A 7,692-nucleotide genomic window follows, 5' to 3' on the forward strand; every position below is an offset into this window, starting at 1 on the left:
TGGTAAGTGTTTAGTATCAAGAACATCAATTAACAAGTTCACTCCAAGATCTTGTTCCAAACCAGTCCAACATTAGGGTTTTTCCAAAACAGAGCAGTCCACTTGTTTTGGTCACAATTCAGTCAATTTAACTCGAAATCGAACATGGCTTATGCCGTTGGAAAATACATTCATAGGAATAAAATATCACAGAAGAAATCGTTTCCAAATTTGGCACCAATCTGGTTCAAAATCGGGCATCAAGTTGCTGCCTGAACACTTCATTCCAGATGAACAGAGCAACAGGACAGCGAACTTAAAACATTTGGTTCGGCTTGATCACAAAGAATCATAACGTGCATTATATACCAAATTAAAGCCAGGAATGTCTAGTTTCCAACGCCACCAACGGCACATGATTTCGACATCCGAGGACAGAGTTATAGCCAAAATACTACCACTGGTCAGAATCATACGCGAACAGTTTTCCAGATTGCTAGTTTCTCAAGAAAAATTCATTTGCTCAATCAAACCTCAATATTTTCCAATGAAATTTTCCACACATCTAATACATCCTATAAACATCCAATTCAAGCCATTAAACCATTAAAAATTGGCCTGGAAATGGCCGAACATGGCAGGGGCAAAATCGGAAGTTTTTGCTTCTTACACCCAATGAAGTTTCTACTAATTACCCACCACTAATGCATCATTATAATCACTAAACCAACAATATAATCACCATCAATCATCAAATCAGCAACAACAACCCAAGTGTGGGAATTCCAAGAGCCCACAATCACATTTTTACACCATACACAAGCTAACCAAATGCATGCATGAACTTAACAAGGTAAGATAGCTTCCAAACTTCAAGTTTTCAAGAGTGGATCATCACTTACTTTGGGTTGATGTTCAGCAGAATTTTCGGCCCTCTATTACCCCAGAAAAACCGTGATTTCCAGCCCTTGTTTGCAGCTCAAAATGATCCTCAAGTGTCAAGCTAGGTGTGGTGCAAGTTTGGTTAAATTTGGAGATGATTTGGGGTGGTTTTGAGTGAGATTAGTGAGCAGAAATTTTGTTGCAAATGAGTTAGAGAGAGGAGGGAGCTGGTCGGCAATGAGGAGAGAGAAGGTGGAGGGAAATCTGATTTCCTTTAGCTTCCAAGAGAAGGTGAAATAAGTGGTGGTAATTCACCCAAAAGTCAACTCTCATTAGGGGCCGTTTGGTGCGATTACGGCTCGATTTTCTCGCGCGTTTGGTTCACTAGTGCACTAAACCTCCAAGGCATATATATTCATGTAAATATTATTCACTCTTAATTGTCCCGAAATAAGGGTCTAAAGTCCCTCAATCGAAGTCGCGCGTGTGAAAACGCGTACCGTCAATTTTACCGCTATAACGCGAAACTTCCGAGAAATTCTTATAACGATTGCACTATTAACTATCACTTGAGTATTTATTCATAAAATTACCTATTTTAGGACCATTGTATAAGTCTCCAATATTCCAAGCTTATTGTGCTATTACGCGGATAAAATTTCCAAGTACTATTCACTATTTTTACTAAACGCGCTCTAGGAAATTAATTTTCGAAACGAATCATTTTAAAAATATAACGAAGTTATATTACCATGTATTTAGGTCTAATAAGACTAGAAAATATTCCTTGGAAATAAAATCCAATTAAATAATTTATTAAGCCATAAATTAGGCATAAAATAATAGTTTTTACGAGTCTTCACATTTTGAACTCTTTCAATTAACTCCATAAATGATAACTTAAACTAGTTCAAAACATGTAATCACACTTAATTACTTCACTAATCACTTTCTTATTTTAATTACCTATACTTAAACATTCTTTCTCTATAATAAAACAATCAAACAACAACTTTTATAACATTGGCAAAATTAGGGTTTTTAAACCCAACTTAAGCTTTTTAATAAATTATAACACTAAAGGTTTACTAATCTAAGGTTTGCTAACCATTTCAAACTTGCTAAACCTTTGTAAACTAAAACGAATCCTATTTTTATTTGTGCCAAAACACACACTAGAATACCAAACATGAACTATAACTTGAACCTACAAATAACACATAAACTAGGGTTTAATCATAAGCAAAGTTAGGGTTTTCAATCTTAACCGAGATTAAGGTTTCCTTATTAACCCTAAAACCCCAATTAACCGCACAAAATAATGAAAAACCCTAATATCAAACTTAAGAACTGACTGGGGCCTCACAGCTCTCGCCCCCGCTGGCCTTCCCCTGTTAAGGAAAACAAAACTAAAGGGATGAGCTAAAAGCTCAGTGAGGTTCCGAACATAGGATCAAGCCATAAATCAAACAATAAGTCAAGCAACAGTGACAACATTTACAATAAGTCACACATGAAAAGGATACGTTCGTTCATTCGTTCATTCTCCTGTCATTCCCCTTATTCCTTCATTCGTTTGAAAATGCATTTTTCATTTATCAATGAAACCCTCGTTCGTTCGTTCATTTCATTCAACCCTTCCTGGACATTGGCCAGGCTCCACCAACCTCCACCAACTTACAAGGTAATACTCGAGTATACCAAACGTTCACCCAGGTCACCATATCGCCCGACCGAGTCCGCTTCTGCCTCGAGTCGATCGGTAACAAGGGGCAGTGGCCAGTTCAGCCAAAAGGCTTACATTCATGCACAAGTAACATTTCAATCGTTCAATCATTGAAAATTTCACAATCATTTAGGCTGAGTGCGATAAAGTACACACTCGCCTAGAAAACTCGTTTTGGCTAATCATTGAAAGCGTTTAACATGTTATCAGTCATATATAAGCCATATAATCAAGAAACATAACAAACAAGGAACACTCACCTATTTACATAAAACAACGTGCAAATATCCTTCCGAATATTACCTCAGTCACCGAGAAAACCTAAGAGTAAATGAGAAAGAATATTACAATCTATCTAGCACAAACAAGTAAGTGAAATCAAAGAAAAACCGGCAATTGATAAGTAAAACGTATAAAGACGCCTTTATAGTGAAAAGGGGATATTTGGATCGGAGGACGAAAATAACTAGGGTTTCATAAACCAAACACAAAACTAATTCAAGTGGGTTATAAAATGTCCGGCGGAAAACACTTGGATCAAAGACAACTCGGACTCCAACGAGATAGGCTAAAAATATTGTTTTCGGAATCGTTTAGATAGTTCAAAATCACCTCATACCCAAGCAGCTAGTATAGACGACATGTCATGATAAAATCATGTGAAAAGGAGGACAATACTACCTTACGTTCACACTTAAAACCTCACTTAAACGTGGTTCACTTGTGGCCGAGAAAACCCTAAATCATACCTCGATATTTTGGGTACGGAGTAAGTAAACATCTGGCGTTTCAAATCGAAGAGGTATCATGTTTTGGAATGGTAAAACGGAATGGTAAAACGGTCATAGTATTTGCCAAACGAAAATATACAAATTCAAATAGAAACTTAGCCCTCAAGCGAAAATTTGGGCAGCACGCCCTTTGTATTTACCTATTTTTCCAGCCATTTATGGCTTCATTATCTTACTCAATCCAACCCAAAGTTATCCATAACTCAAAGTCAGTTCAATAGTCATTCCATAGGCTTAAAACAATACAAGAACAAAGATTAAGCTAATATCAAGTGCGGAAACAAAGCTTATAGAAGACAGATTTGACGGGTTTTTGCGGAACAGGCACATCTGAGGCTAAGCTTATCAGATTGAGGTGAAACTTATACCAATTTGAAGCTAAGACGAAGGTATACAATTTTCATGAAGAGCACTTAGTCTAATTTTCAGTGTAACCTAATCAAATTCCCAATTCATATAACCTGGTTCCAACTATTCGGCTAATCAACCATACTGCATTTAAATGACTATATCTCAGTCTACTGAGGTCCGTTTAAGACGTTCTTGGTGGCGTTGAAAATATAAGACAGGGTACTAAAACTTTCATGTTTTGTCAAATGGCTAAATCCAAACGGATTATAGTGAATAAACACAACCAAATAGACTAAGCTGTCCACGCGGAACTCTGGAATGTAACCTAGAACAGCGAGGGTATTTTAGTCTTTTCACAGGATACGTTGCTCCAATTCAGCTGAAATTTTGTAGAAAACTATAAAATACCATTATATACAACTTTCATGTTTTGTGCTAAGGCCAATTCGGCCTCTAACATTGTCAAACAGAAACGGGCAGAACTGGAACCTAGAATTTCAGAAATCTGGATTCCAAGCATATAAGTGCTAATCCTCACAAATTGAACTTGAAACACCCCTACTACCTCCTATACATGCTTATATACATCATATATCATCCATACAACAAATATGAGAAAGAAATTATTCAAACCCTGACTTAAATACATCAACCCCAATCATCTAAATCCCCTTGATATAAGCATAACAAGCAAAATTACATGCTACTACACAACTCAAACATGGTTAAGGGAAAAGAAAAGTTAGTCAGCCATTATACCTCAAGACAAGAGCTTTCAAGAGTTATCCTTCACTTCCCTTGGCAAAATTTAGCTCCTTAAGCTTCCCAAGCTTCCAAACTAATGATTAATCGGTTTAGTTTTTCTTGTTTTCACTCATTCAAGCTCAAACCAAGATCGATTGAAGTTTCCTTTTCTCTTGTTTTTCCTCCCTCAACTCACGGCTGATATGCAGAAATAATGGAGGAATTAGGTTGGTTTTTTTGGTGATAAATATGGTGTAAATTAGTTAGTCAACCATCCAATGAAATACCGCCACTTGTCGCCACCGATTCCATTCCTTTTTTCCCTTCTCTCTCTTGGTATTTAAAGTCAACAATTGTGGCTGATGTATGAGATATTTTGAGGGTTAATTAGCTGTAATAAAATAAGAAGATTAAGGTAATAAATTAGGGATCAAGTGGTGTGTTCAATCGGTAGTGATCGATACTCGTCGGTTCGGGCCGTTTTTTCTTAAATCGCGTATACTAGGGTTTTAACTTATAATTCACTAACTTATTATTATCACCTCTAATTCCACACTTAATATCATCTAAAATTCACTTTTAATCACCAAATTGGATCCACACTTCGTACCGGATAGTCGCACTACGAATACACGAAAAACCCTATTTCACTTCGAATTGAAATCGGAAAGGAAAACCCTAATTTTCTATGATCATTGGCACTTTTCTAGGGTAATTAAGTAGCAATATGGTATAGAATAATAATTTCCAAATAATTTTCAAATAAGGAAATTTTTCAAGAAATATGTAAGGAATTTGCAAGTCCTCACACAAACAACCAAGTTCATATAAGCATAAAGCTTTTCATTTCAAATCATCAAAAGTAAACCAAGAGCACACATTAATAGAGTTGATAAAAGGATACGGGCGGCTCTCAAGAGCCCCTTTCCTCGCTTACATTCTTGATCGGACCTCATTGACCCTCCGTCAATGTTTAAGAATAACCAACCGTAGGCTCCACTTAACTTCCATTCCTTCCACCCAACATATCCCTACTGGGCCCGAACTCCAAACAGTAGAAATTTGGTAATACTCGAGTATACTGGAATCAAGAGTCTCACTACTTTAAGATTCCATATAATAGTCCCCATGGGTCATCAATTTTCACGACCAAGCCCTCGCCGGCTCGATTCAATCGACTACAAATGGGGTTGAGTTCAGTAGTAACAGTAATGGCCGTTGGACACTCGTCCAAACGACACCAAATCCAGTATATCAGGTATCATTTAAATACCATAGTAAAACAGTAGACAGTCGTATATAGTACCAAAAGGGGTGAGGGCGATCAAGTACACCCTCACTAAATCAGTTTCAATGACACATAGGCCCTCAAGGCATCAAGTTCAAATATAGCAAAGCCACATTGTAAACAAACAAGTGAGTAGTACACTCACCAGGCAAGCAAGTGAAATTTCATAAATTTTCGCCCAAAGAGCGTCTTTAATCACCCTCACGCCCTAAAATATTCAAACAAGCACAATAAGACTCGATTACAAGTCATAAACCAGTTCTGCATACTACCAAAATAGGGCTCCATAAGAATGTATAAGCACTAGAGTAAACCAGGGAAATCCGGAAATGAAATTAAACTTTAAACCCTAAAAACAGTTTTTGACATCATTTTGCGGTTTTGGCACCATTGGCACTACGATTATTGGATGGAGGTGCAAGATACACCGTTTCAAAGCTAACAGATAGGGCTACAATGTTGAAGAAGGCCACTCAGTCCAGTTTTGTGACGGCCCCACCTCCCCATAAGGCGTACCAAAGGGTTCGGCGGGTCGCCTGCCCAGCTCTCACCGGGACTCACTCACTCACTACAGTCCTCCAATGAAGTATAAAATAAATTTCAAATATTACATCAAATTCTCCAAGAATTACATATTACGAGTACCACAAAGTAAAATCTAGAAAAACTGATAACTACAACCACCACGCCAACTATATACATTTTACTCGTCAACATTTAACAAATACAAATTCAAGTATTCTATAGCTCAAAATCTAACCACCTTCCCGAGCGATCCCCGTGTCGGCCCCTGCTAAGGAAAACAAATAGAACGGGGTAAGCTATATGCTTAGTAAGTAAACAGGGGTAAAATCATAAATTTCACATTTAGATAAGCAACTATTTCACAAAAGTGTCAAGTCAAGTGCAAAAGTAACAATACAAAGGAAGGATACAGGTTGGCTCCAAAGCCAAGTAGTTTGCCATGCGTGACCTCCTGCCGACACTCCGTCGACCATAAACAAGGTCCGTAGAACTCCACTTGTACTCCCACCTAACACCTTATCACCCTCACTGGCCAGTCACCTCACAAACTTGCTCGAGCGAACAAAATCACAAACTTGAGCTTGAGTCACAAGCTCGGGTCACAAACTTGGTTCATAACTTGAACCTACAAACTTGGTTCACATTCTCAGTGAATCGGATTCACAAACTTGGTGACCTCAGACTAGGCTGGACTGACTTCGACCAAGCCCTAACTGGCTCGAATAGTCCATCTAGGTCTTGAGATCGACCTCAAACTCACAAACTTCACAAAATGATCCAAAAGTCACCCCGAGCTACAAGCTCGAGGGTTTTAGTTCCAAAATGGTTCATATACATATGCCATGTACAAATACGTGTACAAATTAGGGTTTAGGTCGAGTGCGATAAAGTACACCCTCGCCTATTGTACCCTTTTCATACATATCAAAACACATAAGCAACGAACGCATAAGAATGGCCTGAATACTTACTCAAAATACAAAAGTAGCACAAGAACAATCACTTCGTGCGTGTTAGCTAGTAGTGCGCCCCACCGGCTCCGCCTAGCTCACCACTGTCTGAAATAGAAGATTGCATCACATAATATCACAAATGGCCACTAACATGCTCAAAACAAGCAAAACGGCAAAATCGGCACATGCAAGTGCGGAAACGGCAAAATGGACACACACGCGCACGCGGAAACGGCAAACGGAAACGGCCAGATCTGCCATCTCAAACCGTTTTGATCAAATGTTAGGCTACGAATGTCGGATCAAGGTGGGTGAGACACCGTTTCGAAGATACAAGGAAGGGCTACAACTTTTATTTAGACATCCCAACCCAGATCTCAATTGGCATTGGCCAAAAATGCACAAAATTGTTCCAGCCATTTCATTTCGGGTTACTAAACAGGCCATGTTTGA

Source organism: Coffea arabica, chromosome 4c (assembly GCF_036785885.1).
Source record: "Coffea arabica cultivar ET-39 chromosome 4c, Coffea Arabica ET-39 HiFi, whole genome shotgun sequence".
In the NCBI taxonomy this organism is placed as follows: domain Eukaryota; kingdom Viridiplantae; phylum Streptophyta; class Magnoliopsida; order Gentianales; family Rubiaceae; genus Coffea; species Coffea arabica.